Consider the following 16,784-nt stretch of genomic DNA (forward strand, 5'->3'; position numbering starts at 1 on the left):
GTAGGATTTGGGGAACACTCAGCAGGGACCAGACAAATTTCTATCTGTATGTGGCCACTGTGGTTAAACAAAAGTCAATCTATTAACTGATTGCTGTTAAACCACCCTGGTATTCTGTTAAATCACTCTGCTGATGTGTGTATACCGGCGGGGAAGTCTCTCCACTGTCAGAGTACAGTGACACAGCAGGAAGGATTTCTTTATCTATCCTTATTGAATGTGTAGATGGGGGAATCAGGTCAGTTTTTCGGACTCATGTATGGCCAGCCTAACTCCATATTTGTACTGTAAATCATATTGTAAATATTGTCTGTGTAATTAATACACAGTAAACCACCATACTTTTACTGCACATTGTGTTGCAAATAGTATGTTAGAGTATTTGTAAATATTATGTAACCCTATCAATAAATGTATATTGCAGATTGAACTACTTCTTTTGTCCAAAATTTCTCAGATCTAGGTGTGTTTTGTTTTACAGCGGAAGTCATGTCAAATGGGAAGTGATGATGAGGAAGTCACCATGTTTGAAGTGTGGTTAGGTGTTGGTGTGATATCTGATGTTTTGGAGGGGAGGTTTGTATTTTTGGCAGCTCACTAGTACCCTCACTCATCAGTTTCCTGGCTTATTAATATATCCGCTCAGATCTCCAGCTCATCAGTCTCCTGGCTCAGTAGTTCTCCCACTCAGTGGTTCCCTGGCTAAAAAGTACACCCAGTTTAGTAGATTCAATGCTCTACAGTTTCCTGTCTGTTTTCCTGGCTCAGTAGTACCCCCCTCTCAGTAGTACATTCCCCCTCAGTGGTACTCCCCTGCTTAGTGGCAAATTATCCCCCCATCGGTGAGTAGTACACCACCTCTGCTCAGTCGTATGTTCCCCATACTTCAGTTTCACCCCCCTGCTCAGTAGTACATTCCATCCCCACACTTAGTAGTACATTCTCCCCTCTCAGTAGTAATACCCCTCTTACTGCTAAGCAGTAACACCCTTCTGCTCAGTAGTAATCCCCTATGCCCACTCTACATTCCCCTCCACTCTGCTATCCTTCTGACCCTCTATTCTGCTGATCTCCTGCTCTTCTTATCTGACCTCCTGCTCTGCTGATTACCAACGTCGTTCCTTGCTCTGGTCCCCACTCACCTTCCTGCAGTATCATTCCACTGAGTGATATCTGCTGATACCCTGCTTACCTTTATGCTGTTCCACATTGAACACCACAGCTTGGACCTGAACACAAAACACAGGTAATGCTCAATAAGCACTCCTCAACAGCTGCAGTTAGGGAGTGCTATTCTTAGGCATTGTTTCCACTTGCAACTATGAGCGGAAAACCCCAAGGTTGAGTTGCATTTTTACTTCCCCTCAGCCATTCCCCCTGGTATACACATAACAAGGCCCCAGTGCTTTGCTTTGTGGCTACGGCAGGAATTAAACTCCCTGTTTTACATTTAAGTGGATGTGGCCATGCTGCAACCATCTCACAACCATTCACAATGTGTGGTTGTCCAGTAATTGACCCTCCCTCCTAGATTGTAAGCTCTAATGAGCAGGGCCCTCTGATTCCTCCTGTTTTAAAGCGGAGGTCCACCCTAAAATAAAAAATTACATTAACATTCTCAAAAAAAATATATAAAAAAATTTGAAAACATTTTTACTTACCAGAAACCCCTGTTGCTGGGCAGTCTTCCTAATCTGCCTCTTCCTACTCCCAGATACTTCCTCCTCTTCGGTGAGCTGCCCTGTTGTATTCTGGGACATGTGTGTGTCCCAGAAAACAACAGGGCCATTCAAAAAGCACTGTGCGACTCGCACATGTGCAGTAGGAAACCTGGCAGTGAAGTCGCAAGGCTCCACTGCCTGTTTCCCTTCATTAAGATGGTGGCGCCCGCACCCGATCCGATGGATGGATCGGCCTCAGGGGGGGTGACATCGCAGGCTCCCTGGACAGGTAAGTGTCCTTATTAAAAGTCAGCAGCTACAGTGTTGACTGTAGGCTGGAACACCATTTTAAATTGTATTGTAACTGCACTGTCTGCCCTCATGTTGTAAAGAGCTGTGCAAATTGTTGGCACTGTATAAATTCTGTATAATAATAATAATACAGTGTCCACAATCCTTTCAGCTAGTGCCTTTGTAGAGATCTGGGTGGGAAAATCCTTTTAGTCCAAGGTCAGGAATGCGCTTGAGTATAGCTAGGGGCAGATGCTTTGTTTTGCTCTATGCTTCTGACTTGCTGTGCAATGCTCTTTAAGCCCTGATTCACACTAGAGCATTTTGACATGCGATTTGACATGTCAAATCGCATGTCAAATTGGCTGCAATTGCCATCGATGGCACCATCCTAGTGGGTGCAACGCCGCATCTGCAGTGCTGCACGATTTCAAAAAGTAGTTTCTGTACTACTTTTTATGATTTCGGGATGCAATTTATATTGACATCTGTGCAGAAACCTAGACTCTGGACTGACAGCTAAACTCGCACGGCTTCATTCCCGCAGCTTAATTTGAACCTAGGCTTAAATTGAGGTTATGTTTGTTTATTGGCTTGCTGAATAAAAGTACAGGGCAAACCAAAACTTTCAGCTTTCAGCGCTGTCACATTTTGAATGACAATTTCGCAGTCATGCAGCACTGTACCCAAACAAAATTTTTATAATTTTCTTCCCACAAATAGAGCTTTCTTTTGGTGGTATTTGATCACCACTGGGGTTTATATTTTTTGATAAACAAACAAAAAAAGACCAACATTTTTGAAAAAAAGTTTTTATTTGTTTCTGTTATAAAATTTTGTTTTCTCCTTCAATGACGGGCACTGATGAGGCTGCACTGATGGGCACTGATGAGGCAGCACTGATGGGCACTTATGAGTTGGCACCAATGAGGTGGCACCGATGGGCACTGATGTAGAATTAATGGGCACTGATATGCAGCACAGATGGGCACCGATAGGCGGCACTGATGGGCACTAATAGGCGGCACTAATGGGCACTGACAGGCAGCACTGATTGGCACTAATAGATGGCACTGATGGTCAGCACTGATGATGAGGTACTGACAGTCATTACTGATGGGCACTGATTGGCATCTGTGAAGGGCACTGGCAAGCGTTACTGATGGGGACTGATTGACACTTTGATGGGCACTGATTGCCACTTTGGTGGGCACTGACTGGCAGCTGATGGGCAGTGATTGGCACATGTGGTGGGCACCTCTAAAGGGGACTGAGCAGATAATCAATGCGCTGATTATCAGCGCAGAGCCCCCTCTGACAGGAGAGCTGCCGATTGGCTCTCCTGTCAGCACAAATCAAGGAAAACCATTTTCCGGCACTTCCTGGTTACACACCGTGATCAGCTGTGATTGATCACAGCTGATCACATGGTAAAGAGCCTACATCATAGGCTCTTTACCATGATAGGAGTTTTGGTGTGTCAGACTGAAACACCGCGCCACCGATCACCACATTGCGTGCCCCCACTGGCACGCAATCGCAGCTTATGCTGCTGGACATCATATGATGTCCAGTCAGGATAACTTAACCACTTTGCGCACATTATTCTGTTATACGGTGGGCAGTGGTTAAACTACGCCTGGGTAACTTGACCAATACCAGTTGTGTATGCACCCCTTATTATATATATAATTTACTTAAAGCCAACACTTTTTTGTTTTAGTTTTAAATAGAGTTTGGGAGGTTGAAACCCTTATCGGGTTCTTATTGCAGCATGTCCCCTCTGGAAACATTTAACTTAACTCTTGGTTCTGGTGACCATTATCTCCAGTACACAAAGTGATGGTAAAAGCCAAAATGTTTGAGTTGTCACAGGTACGGGAGGTAAGGGAAAATGTTTTAAGGATAAAACGTGGTACGATGACAACTAAGTGGGGATATTCATTTGCTTTGAAGAGATCTTCTTTTACTTCCTGCTGTGAGAAATACCTCGATGGGACACAGACAGCAAAATAATTTCATATACTGTATTCCCTATGCAATACAAAACTGGAAAAAAAAGGTTTTGGTTATACATTTAAAGGGACTTGCATTACAGTTATTATTGTGCTTACCGTGTTTATTGTTTCTGACATAATTTCTTTTTTGTTTTCCTCAGGGTGGTGGCTGAAGCATAACTTGAAGATAAAGTACATTGGGGGAAGATCTGAGCTATCACCAATGTACTGAGGTAGGAGAATATCTGTTTAATAACAGATATCACATTTTCCATACACATAGTAGTAGTTTAAATTAGAACTGCCAATTGTAAAACTTTGCCCTTATGGTGTATAAAAGATTTCCATAATATTTTGTTTCAAAAGAGATTATACATTTTTGATCAGCATTATCTCTACTAAACATTGAATGTTTTTGGATCGCATTGTTTTAGCAGTACACTAGAAAAACTGTGTAGGGTTACATGCAGAGATCACTCAAATGCTTTATTGTCTTATATTTCTGACAGCCTTTGGGAATTATTTATGGGTGCCCTATGGTTACCTGTTTTACTATACATTTTCATTTACTGCATATTGTAGTATGTAGATGCACTGGTGAATTAGGGTTTTCTTCTGTTTTTAAGAAAGGCTGCTTTTTGGCATAAATCAATCTGATGGGATTGTTATCATGAAGAAACAGATCTTATAAAAAAAAAAAAACAGACAGATCTATTTGTTTATATTTATTTGAAGCTAGATTGTATTTAATTTGTTTGATAAAACTTCAACATTTGCATTGTTGTATATTACCTGGCTACCGAGAGTCCAAAAACCTTGTGAAATCAAGCTCCTGTCTAGGTCTATCTTTATACTGCTACCCCTAGAGTAAGCACTGTCATCTGTGAAACAAAGTCATTATCTTCCCTGTGTTAGGTTTTGCAGGAAAAGATTTACAACTGATATTTTTCTGTTTGTTTTGGAATTGTTACACTTTTTTATCTCTTTAGCAAAGTTTAAACCAGCCCTCTCATTTGCAGATAATGATAGCATTTATGAAAAAGTTGTCCCTATATAATACCTCTGTGTTCTTTACTGCTGCTCTATTATCTCTGTTTGCTTTGTGTGTGGTTTAATACGCTATAGTTATTGTATTTTGAATTTGTATTAATATCTCGTAGGACTCACTTATGGGAGCTATTCTCATTTTTATTCGATATAATGAAATTGACCTGAAAGGTGAAAACATTTTTAGTTTAACAGACAATGGACCCAATTTACAAAATTCTTAATCTTCATTCCTACTCATTTGCTAATTTATTTTTCAATTCTATTTATTTATTTTATTTTTTTTTAGCAACTCACTAAAGTCTTTATCACATAGATCCACTGCAAATACTGCCTGGATGTTATTGACCTTTTAGCATTTTGAATGTGTAAGTCAATTCATAAAGATTATCACAAAGGTTTTACTCTTAAAAATAGTTAGCCTCTGGGTAGCCTTAAAGGAGATCTAACGCTTAACTGGATGATAATTTGTTAAAGCACTGTGCATCAAACAATTGACATTTTTTTTCTTTTTTTTTCATTTTTTTAATAAAATTATATTTTCAACTTTTGTTTTATTATTTTATGCTCCTCAATACTACAGATTTTCTCCAGCCTTTTTTTCCAGTTGTTGTCTATATGCATGCACCCACATGTATAAAGCACATAACTTCTCTGGCAGTGCATCCCTATGTGTGTCAGCATGGCTGCTTGTACTCATTGTTAAAGGTCAAAATTGACACTGGTGGAGCACAATTTGGGGCAGTTGTTATCCTATAACAGAAAGTGTATGAATATAGATGCTCATGGAAGAATTACCAGGTTGAAATCTATAGGTTTAAAAAGATTGAAAACAACTTTGAAACTTTTATTAAAATTTTAAATGTATATGAAGTTTTAGTGATTTGGTTTAGGTCTTATTTAACAATTATTAGAAAGTGTCTATTGAAAAGAGTAGAACAATTAGCTGTATGAAGTGGTGATAAATTACCAACTCATGAGATAAACAGAGGTTTTCCAATTAAAATAACGTACTTCTAATAAAGAGTACGCTAAACCAAAGTATTGCTGCTTACTGTAGAGATGGCAGTTTAGCTTTTCTTTCGGCACTATGACTGGCAGTTCAGGCACTTGTACAGTGCAGGGACCATGTTGTTTACTCCTCCCTTCCTTTAGTCTCTTTAAAACTTTTCACAGAATACAAGGGATCCTGAAAATGGATGAGGGGATATACTGTCATTTATCTGCCCCTTCTCCCTCTTCAGCAGAAGACCGCTGTGTATAATATCAAAGATGAATCAATCTATCATTTCTACAGTAAACAGCAGCAACCACGGGCTTAGCATACTCTGTATTAGAAGTGTCTTATTTTAATTATGCTATTTACAGAAAAAAAACCTCCTCAAATTGCACTTTAAAGACTCCCAGTCTAAGAACCTGGGACTTTTGCTTAACAGTTAATTGAATAAATGAATTGTGCAACAATTAGGGATAATATTCAATGGACATTCAAAGTTAATGTATGTTCAATTATACATTCTCTGTGTTGGCTGTGGAGCATTCAATAGTGAGTAAAAAATTATTTTAGAGATGACCTAGGCTGGCCATACATTATGCAATTTTATTTCCATTTAAACACCGGTTGAAGGAAATCAGCCTAGCAGCCCCAAACCCTTAAGAAATGCAGGGGTTTCACACATCCACTGTAGTAGCTTCAAATGGGAGGAGGAAAAGTGCAGCAGGTGGGCAGAGGGGCTTATACCATACACCACAATCAGTTGCCGACAGGCCTATGCTGTCTATGACATCAGTTACATCAGGGAGGTTGATAGGCTGGTCAGGCTTGTGAGCAGTAAATTACTACCTATGACAGCTATGCCAGTTAAATAGACATTGTATGCCAGTATGGGCAGGTGTGTCAGAGGTTGTCAATACCTTTAAAGTGATGTAGGCCATGTTATATTTAATTTGTTCAACTATCCATTATATTGCCAAAATGCATTTAAAACTGTAAATAGGGCTCCTTTCACATGGGGCAGACTCAGCAGGGGATTTGTTGTTACTTTATGTAGAGCAGACCTTGGCAGAGCAGACAGAGTCCGTTCTGCTCTATTGACAGCTGTGGACTGCAGAGTCCATTTACACCCAAATGCCCTCTGATCTAATCCACTTAGATGAAGGAGGATGGATCCCCTTCAGTTTTTTTTTTTAGTGGACCAGATCGGACTGGAGGTAGGTGTGTGTAAATGGATACAAGCCCGTTTACAACTGCTGGTTGGTTTTCAAGTGAAATCCTTATCATTTTTTTGTGTATGATGTAGAAAAATATCACCAAATTATAATTAATGATTGTAATGCACAAAACTAAAGAAATGACAACATAAACAATACATTAGCATCCATTAACCAGACATGTTCAATATTTAGTGAGAATAACGTGGAATCAAGTTTTTGCTTTTCATCTTGCAAATAGTTGTTGAGGTTATAGTCACAGTCTGTATTACTAATATAAAAAATTAAATACTTTTTTGTGTTTAATCTTATTAAGTTTTTAAATAATACAAAAACAAGGAAAAAGAAAGAAATCCTGAAATATTCTAAAATAAATGGAAAAATCATATAATTTCCAGAAACAAATGAAACTAGGAGTATAAGCAATTTATAGAGTAAAGATTATGTCATTCTCCTTTAAATGTATGGTTTAAACTATATTTAAGATATCTACTCCTGGAAATGAAAAGAAACTATCTTATATGCCCTGAAGATTTTGTGTAGAACCAGGTCGTTCCATAAAAAGAAAAGCTGAATGTTCTAAACTTAAACTTATAGACAAAAAGTATATTTATAAAAATAAACTACTTAACCACTTCCCGCCCAGCCTATAGCAGATTGACGGATGGGCGGTGGTTCCGTTATCCTGACTGGGCGTCATATGATGTCCAGAAGGATAACATGCCACCACGCGTGGGGGTGCGTATCGCGGCGATCTGTGGAGCGGTGTGTCAACCTGACACACCGCTCCACTGATCTTGGTAAAGAGCCTCCGGCGGAGGCTCTTTACCACGTGATCAGCCATGTCCAATCACGGCTGATCACAATGTCAATAGGAAGAGCCGTTGATCGGCTTTTCCTCACTCGCGTCTGACATACGCGAGTAGAGGAGAGACGATCGGCGGTTCTCCTGACAGAGGGGGTCTGCGCTGATTGTTTATCAGCGCAGCCCCCCCTCAGATGACCACACTGGACCACCAGGGATGCCACTAGGACCACCAGGGAAGCGGGCAACATGTGGATGGCCAGGTATGTACCCCATGGCCATTCACATGTGCCCAATGTGCCCAATCTGTGCCAATCAGTGCCCACAAATGGGCACTGATTGGCACCATGATATTTCAGTTCTGCCCAGCAATGCCACCAATCAGTGTAATCAGTGCCACCAATCAGTGTCATCAGTGCCACCTGTCAGTGCCCATCGGTGCCACCTGTCAGTGCCCATCTGTTCCCATCAGTGCCCATCAGTGCCCACCTATCAGTGCCCATCCATGCCACCTATCAGTGCCACCCATAAGTACCCATCAGTGCCACCCATAAGTACCAATCAATGCCACCTAAGAGTGCCCATCAGTGCCGCCTATGAGTGCCCATCAGTACCATCTATGAGTACCCATCAGTGCCGCATACCAGTGCCACCTATCAGTGCCCATCAGTGCCACCAATCAGTGCCCATCAATGCCGCCTATCAGTGCCCATTATCAGTGCCCATCAGTGCCACCTCATTGGTGCCACCTCATCGGTGCCCATCAGTGCTGCTGTATCAGTGCCCGTCAGTGCAGCCATATCAGTGCCCGTCATTGAAGAAGAAAATGTACTTATTTACAAAAAATTTTAACAGAAACAAAGAAAAACTTTGTTTCTTTTTTTTGTTTTTTTTCCAATTTTTCGGTCCTTTTTATTTGTTGCGCAATAAATACAAAATGCAGAAGTGATCAAATACCACCAAAAGAAAGCTCTATTTGTGGGAACAAAATGATAAAAATTTTGTTTGGGTACAGTGTAGCATGACCGCACAATTGTCATTCAAATTGCGACAGTGCTGAAAGCTGAAAATTGGCCTGGGCGGGAAGGTGTCTAAGTGCCTGGTATTGAAGTGGTTAAATAAAAAAAATTGAAAAAAGAAAAGAAAAAAAGGAACAAACAAAACACATATACAAAATGTCTCTATTGTGGAACCATACTATTATTTTTTATCATTCAGTCCTCCAGGTCCTGAACTCTGGAAAGAGGTGGTAAGAAAGCCATGGAGTCCATGTACTTAAAAAAATGTTCTGTTTTATTGATTTCCCTGGACAACAAATGTTAAAGATTTCAAATGGCATTAACTTGCACCACCCATTCTGCCATTGATGGTATCACAATAGACTTCTAATGTCAAGGAAGACATTTGCTCTTGCCGCCAAAAGAAAATGTATAAAAAGATCTTTTTTTAGCTGATTTAATAGCTTAACAGGTCTCTGTTAACTTGTAGTATAAATCAACTAACCTAATTCCCACCAAATATGGGTCATAGTCCCCCTGTCTCTTTGGCAATGACAACGGGTATCAGGGATAGTGGGACAAAGATATTTCAGGATTTTTGGATATTTATACTGTCTGGTAATCAGCATAAAATTATTCTCTTGTGCTTTGTTGGCTAATGACAGTATGTGAGTTAAGGTGAGCCCATGTAGCCATACAGTATATGATGGAAAAGAAGTATGAGACTGAAACTTTTTTTTTTATATATTTCTGGTAGCATTGTCCTTTTCTTCCATGTCCAACTGAATTTACTTGGAACTTGTTTAAAGCCTATTATAATGAGTAGAGACAATCATTTTTAATTTCTAAATGTTTAACATTTTCTCATCTCGTCCTTAAAGGTTTACATTTAGATAGTATTAGGCAGGGCTTTTCTCAGAAAATAGGTGCAGGTACTTCCTGCCCCTGGGTCACCCTTGTCCCCATCCTCTACCTACCTCCCAGTACTGTCCCCTGTCTCAACCCTCTACCGACCTCCCAGCACTGCCTATTTTCATAGATAATGAAACCAAACATTATTTTGTGGTGCTATACACGCATATGTACAACATGCAGGAAATATTTTTTGACCTTTAGTCCCCCAGCAGCAACAATATGGGACCCCTACAGCAACACTAGATTTCTCTCGCAATAAGACACCACCCAATAACAACAATGTACCCCTCTCCAGCAACAATAGACCACCCAGCAACAATAGTTTCCTGCAGGAACAATAAACCACTCAGTACAAATAGATCCCCAAAGAAATAACAAATCCCTCCAGCAACAATAGACCATCCAGCAAAAAAAATCCATGCATCAACACTAGACCACCCAGCAACAATAGATCCATCCAGCAACAATAGATCCCTACAGCAACAATAGATCCCTACAGCAACAACAGAACACAGAGCAATAGCACATCCATCTGGCAACAACAGATTCCAGTGTCAACAATAGTGGATCCTCCTGCAGCAAAAATAGATCCCTACAGCAGCAAAAATATGGGTAGTTAATAAAGAAATAGTGGCTGTATCAATCAGAGTTTTTGCTGTATCAGTTGTAGACAAAGAAAGATCTGGATGGAGGGTAGCTAATATTTGGATATTTTGGAGCAGGACTCAAAACTATGGGAGAGGGTGTGTACTGTGACATTCTTTGACCATGGGCAATATACGTTAAAGTGAAATAAATGCAAGTGATGTGATTGGCCTTGGAGTTAAAGAACTTGCAGGATAATTAGGAGCAAGAATGATCCAGGTTAGTGGAAGGTGAGCATTGATAGATTACAGCACCTACCTTGACCTCAGATGCTTCAAACTCTAGGATAAATGTCAGTCAAGGATCCAGGTGGGTAAGACAGGTACTGAAACAAATGCTTCTTTGAGCTTCCTTGAGTCAGTGGTCATTGGGCATAGTGAGTGATGTTGATCTGCATTGATGGATGATGTATTTACAATGAGGGACTTTTGGGGATTTTAATTATTCTAATAATGGGACTTGTCAAATTATTTCCAAGTTACAGCTGTTTTTGTTCACCAACCATTCACATGGTTGGTTGGTATTTGGATGTCCCCTGATTGTGAAAGGGGGCTTTCGGATTCCAATAATTCCTCCACCTGCAGTTACTGACAACCACTAAGCCAAGGGTTGTGAGGAAGAGGCCCTTGCCCTCATTAACACGGAGACAAGGTGGGTAGTTAGGTGGGGGGGCTGACACTATCCCCTATATGAAACAAAGTTTAAAGAAAACAAGTCCCCATACCTCCCTAAGGGGTAGATTATGGGAAAGAGGGGGATTTTTTAAGTGGCTAAAAATAGTTAACACATACAATATATAAAACATACTCAAATGTTATTTATACAAAGTTAAAATAGAGTCAGACCCCTTCAAAATACCTGACAGAACCCTTGGAGGGGTCTGTGTTTTTTTTTTTAATAGAATCTGTGACCACCCCCATGCCTATTAGCCCAGAAAATAGGCACTTTTAATTTGACAGATTCAGCTCAAAGTGATACCAATGTGGCTCCTTTTTGTCATCTGAACTACTTTGAAGTTCACTAAACCTTGAATCAAACCCAGGGCAGTTCAACTCATCTCTAAAACAATGTGCTGTCTGAGCCTGGAGAGAATAGCAGAAACATAAAGAAAGGAAGGTTATATCACAGTGTCATCAAGGTAGATCAGAATGAAATGGCCCAAGAAATCTCAGCGTATATATTTGGGATAATGATCTTGTTTAGACCTCTATAATTAAAGGACAAAAATATATTTTTCTACAAAAGAGAATCCTGCTACCACAGGGAAAGTGGATTGACAAATAAAGCTATTTCCCAGACTCTTTTTAATGTAGGTTTTTTGGCTTCCTAGTTCAATAAAAAGGAAAACGAATCCCCATGAGGAAATGCCCCCTGGCAGCAGTCCAATGGGGCAGCCATATACAACCAATGAGGAGGTAGAACTAAAGCCTCCTCTCTGAGAATACATCAACAAAGTCTGCATAGCAGGGTGGTAAGTGGTAAGTATACTATTTGACCCCCACAAATAGATAATAAGGTTGGTGCCCATAAGACATTTACAGAAGCATTCTTGGGAACGGGCAATAATTATCTGCCCTTTGGACCGGTTAAAATGGGAGTTGTTTTACTAAAGCCAAGGAAAGCACAATATGAGGAGTATGCAGGTGAATATTTAGTATACAAGGTCAATCAGGACAGTGTGGTCAGTAACAAGCAGAGGTTCGGTCAAACAGAAAAGTGTAAGTGATGCAAATGTTTATCACAAGCCCAAGGTACCGAAGAATGTGACTATAGCCCATTTTATTTACATTATATAGTGGCACATCATCCAATTTTTTACAGCAATTTACATTTAACAATGTAGTTTTTTTTTGCAGTCAATGTGGTCACTGCTGGTTTGTGATTACATATTTTGATTCACAGTAGCAATAGTGAAAGTTTTATGCAATGATTCATGAGAAAAATGCATGACATATAGAGTGAAATGTACTGTGAAATTGGTGAAACAATTTCTCTGACAGCTGAAAGTTCTTTGTCTTGGTTTAAAGACAAGCTGATGGACATCACTGCTCCTTTTTCCTTACCAAGCACATAACACAGCCTCATTAAAAAGGAATAAATGTTGTAATAATTCTGTAATGTTATATTTTTATATTATATGTACTGTTTATATAAATATATATATATATAATTTGTATTTGTTTGGTAGTAGAATACTATTTACCTTGTGAAATGAAAATTATAGCTGAACTCCAGAAAATATTCTTCCAAATATATTCCTCTTTAGCCAAAAAGAAACAGCAATGTCTCCCTTTATCCCCACTGAACACCAATTACCACACCACACACACATATCACTGATCTTTGCCAGTCGGTATTTGTTCCTCCCACTGTCATTTGACACCAGGGCATTTCTTTTTTCCCATGACCACCAACACTTGGCATTTATTCTTTTCACTGACCACCAATGGCAAACATTTTGTCCTCCCACTGACAACTGATGATGAACATTTCTTCCTCCCACTGTTTACCGGTGCCTGGCATTCCTTCCTCCCACTCACCAACAATACAAAGCTTTTATTCAGATTTAAACTATATTTTACTATGCCCCTTTAGGCAACACCCAATAATTAGCACAAAGTAGCCATACACATATTTTTCTGAAGAGCACTTTATGAGCTGCATGTTTCTTTACTTTCAGGTTGTCCTTCTGTCTCAAGTTCTGATGTTGGAAGGTATGCTGATGGATACCTTCATTTAAGTTCATTCATTAATGTACACACAGCACCCCATATTGACAGAAAAACACAGAATTGTTGACATTTTTGCAGATTTATTAAAAAAGAAAAACTGAAATATCACATGGACCTAAGTATTCAGACCCTCTGCTGTGACACCCATATATTTAACTCAGGTGCTGTCCATTTCTTCTGATCAACCTTGAGATGGTTCTACACCTTCATTTGAGTCCAGCTGTGTTTGATTATACTTATTGGACTTGATTAGGAAAGCCACACACCTATCTATATAAGACCTTACAGCTCGCAGTGCATGTCAGAGCAAATGAGAATCATGAGGTCAAAGGAACTGCCTGAAGAGCTCAGAGACAGAATTGTGGCAAGGCACAGATCTGGCCAAGGTAACAAAAAAATTTCTGCTGCTCCTAAGAGCACAGTGGCCTCCATAATCCTTAATGGAAGACATTTGGAACGACCAGAACCCTTCCTAGAGCTGGCCTTCTGGCCAAACTGAGCTATCGGGGGAGAAGAGCCTTGGTGAGAGAGGTAAAGAAGAACCCAAAGATCACTGTGGCTGAGCTCCAGAGATGCAGTCTGGAGATGGGAGAAAGTTGTAGAAAGTCAACCATCACTGCAGCCCTCCACCAGTCGGGGCTTTATGGCAGAGTGGCCCGACGGAAACCTCTCCACAGTGCAAGACACATGAAAGCTCGCATGGAGTTTGCTAAAAAACACCTGAAGGACTCCAAGATGGTGAGAAATAAGATTCTCTGGTCTGACGAGACCAAGATAGAACTTTTTGGCCTTAATTCTAAGCGGTATGTGTGGAGAAAACAAGGCACTGCTCATCACCTGTCCAATACAGTCCCAACAGTGAAGCATGGTGGTGGCAGCATCATGCTGTGGGGGTGTTTTTCAGCTGCAGGGACAGGACGACTGGCTGTAAGGTCTTATATAGACAGGTGTGTGGCTTTCCTAATCAAGTTCAATCAGTATAATCAAACACAGCTGGACTCAAATGAAGGTGTAGAACCATCTCAAGGATGATCAGATGAAATGGACAGCACCTGAGTTATGAGTGTCACAGCAAAGGGTCTGAATACTTAGGACCATGTGATATTTCAGTTTTTCTTTTTAAATAAATCTGCAAAAATGTCAACAATTCTGTGTTTTTCTGTCAATATTGGGGTTGCTGTGTGTACATTGCTGTGTGTGGATCATTTTCATACACAGATGAAGACACAGCTTGAATATTTACAGGTACTACTGGATCCAGAGACTTTTTGATTGAAATTTAAATCTATCCCACGGAGTCAACTAAAACATGTAACCAGGATCACGAGTGAAGTAGATACTTGTAACATGAGATTGGATGAGATGGAAGGCAGGCTGCGACAGCGAGGATATCCAGCAGATTCAGTACATTCTAAACGCATTATCATACACAATAAGACCATATCAGTCAGTAATCAAGGTCGCAGAATGCCTTTCACCTCATAATTTCATCCATTTTCACATAAAATCAACAATATTATTAAAAAACATTGGTCTATATTGCAAAGTGCTTATCCATCGGTTCGGAAATTTCAAATATTAAACACTGGGTTCACGTAAACCTAAATTAAAGATATATATCATTTCCTTAGTTACTTTTGTAGGTATTTAAATGATTTATACCTACTATATATATTGTTTACAGGTAGAGTGTATATAGGTCAAATAAATTCTGATAATGAGCTTTAATCGTAAGGTGGAGAAAAGGAAAGAGAAAGAAGAAAAAGGGTAGAAAGGTAGAGGTATGGTCCACAAGGTTGTCCCGCTCGTCAGTTTATTATTCTTTTTAGTTCTCTTTGAAGCCTTAGAATGGGTGTCTCTGTAAGTCATTTAGTCTGTTACCATCGCAACAGGACAGAGTCATTGAAGTTTGACAGGAACTGTTGTTTTATCCAAGGATGCCAAAGTTTTTCAAATTTTGGAATTTGATTTTGATCGATGGCTACCATCTTAGCATGGGACATTGTATTATTCATTCTGTGAATTGTTTCTGCTAGTACCAATGTAGGAGATTTCCATGCCTTGGCCACTGTTTGTTTTGCAGCCGTTATTAGTTGGATCATAAGTTTGAATTGAGAGAGTGTTAACCATTCCGGTTTTAGATTAAGTAAAGTTATATATGGATCTGGTTGTATTATTTTTTAAAATATTTTAGATGCAATCACGAAGACTTCCTTCCAGAAGGTTTGGATTACTGGGCACGTCCACCATATGTGTAAATGTGTGCCTATTTCTGGGCATCCTCAAAAACATAGAGCTGAGGTATTAGGTGAATATTTTGCCACTCTAGCGGGTACAAGGTACCAGCGAGTTAGGACTTTATAATTTGTCTCCAGTGCTAAGATGTTGGGTGAAGATGACTTAGATGTGAGCCATATGTTAGACCAGTCCATGTCTTCTAAAGTTCGTCCCAGGTCCTCCTCCCACCTCTGAACGTAAGAGGGTCTATTAAGATTTGCTACTCCATATAATTGATTATAAAGTGATGAAATTGTACCTTTAGCAAATGGATCTTTTGTACAGATTGATTCAAAAATGGATAATTGGGATAATGGTGTATCCCCCTTTAGGAATGGTGTATAGAAATTTTTGATTTGGAGATATCTAAATATCTCAGAGTTTGGTAGATCATATTTTTCTCTAAGCGATGGGAATGAAAGGAATGATTTAGATGCTATGAAGTCATTTAGTGTCTGAATGCCTGATGTTGTCCAAGCTTTAAAAGAATTTGGGTATATCCATGCCGGATAAAAGGCCGGATTTCTGATAAAAGAAAGGAGAGGATTGTGTGGAGATTGTAACTGATATTTGGTTTTTAGTTTATCCCAGAGAGATAAGAAGTGTTTAGTTATGGGATTATGAATTTTAAAGCGGTCTTTAGGATCAAGCCATAATAAGTTTGATATTAATAGAGGGTCATTTTCTGAAGCCTCTATAAATATTTCCTGTTTTGCATGGTATTTGGACAGACTGGCCAAATGTGCTGCTCTGTAGTAGTTAGTAAAATTAGGGTATCCCAGGCCTCCTTTATTTTTGGGAAGATGTAGTGTGTGTATAGGTATATGTGGTTTAGAAGAGCCCCATATAAACGAAGTTGCTCTTTTTTGTACTATTTTCAAAAAATAGGAAGGAATTGGAATAGGGAGGACTCTGAATAAATAAAGCAATTTGGGTAGAATAGTCATTTTGATTGCATTAATCTTCCCTATCCAGGATAAAGGAAGTTGCGACCATTGTTTTATTAGATTTGTGATCTGTCTTAATACAGGAGGATAATTGGTTGAGAATAAGTCAGAATGAGATGCTGTTAAATGAATTCCAAGATATGGGATTGATTTTTCTGCCCATGTGAATGGGAGTGCAGCCCTAGCCGGGATCAATTCCATGTTTGTGAGTGAAATATTAAGCACTAGGCATTTCTTAGGATTAATCATAAGGCCGGA

General features: G+C 39.6%; 1 protein-coding gene across 5 annotated transcripts in view; it reads left to right on the forward strand.

Annotated features, from left to right (window-relative positions):
- Positions 1 to 16,784, forward strand: part of SGCZ (sarcoglycan zeta) — a 2,017,576-nt gene that overhangs the window by 855,360 nt on the left and 1,145,432 nt on the right. For all 5 annotated transcript variants that reach the window (XM_073608275.1, XM_073608266.1, XM_073608288.1 and 2 more), the window contains one exon: positions 4,111 to 4,182. The gene's annotated coding sequence lies outside the window, so the exon portion shown is untranslated. The remainder of the gene's footprint in view (positions 1 to 4,110; positions 4,183 to 16,784) is intronic.

The sequence above is a fragment of the Aquarana catesbeiana genome, linkage group LG01 (assembly GCF_042186555.1).
Source record: "Aquarana catesbeiana isolate 2022-GZ linkage group LG01, ASM4218655v1, whole genome shotgun sequence".
In the NCBI taxonomy this organism is placed as follows: Eukaryota; Metazoa; Chordata; class Amphibia; order Anura; family Ranidae; genus Aquarana; species Aquarana catesbeiana.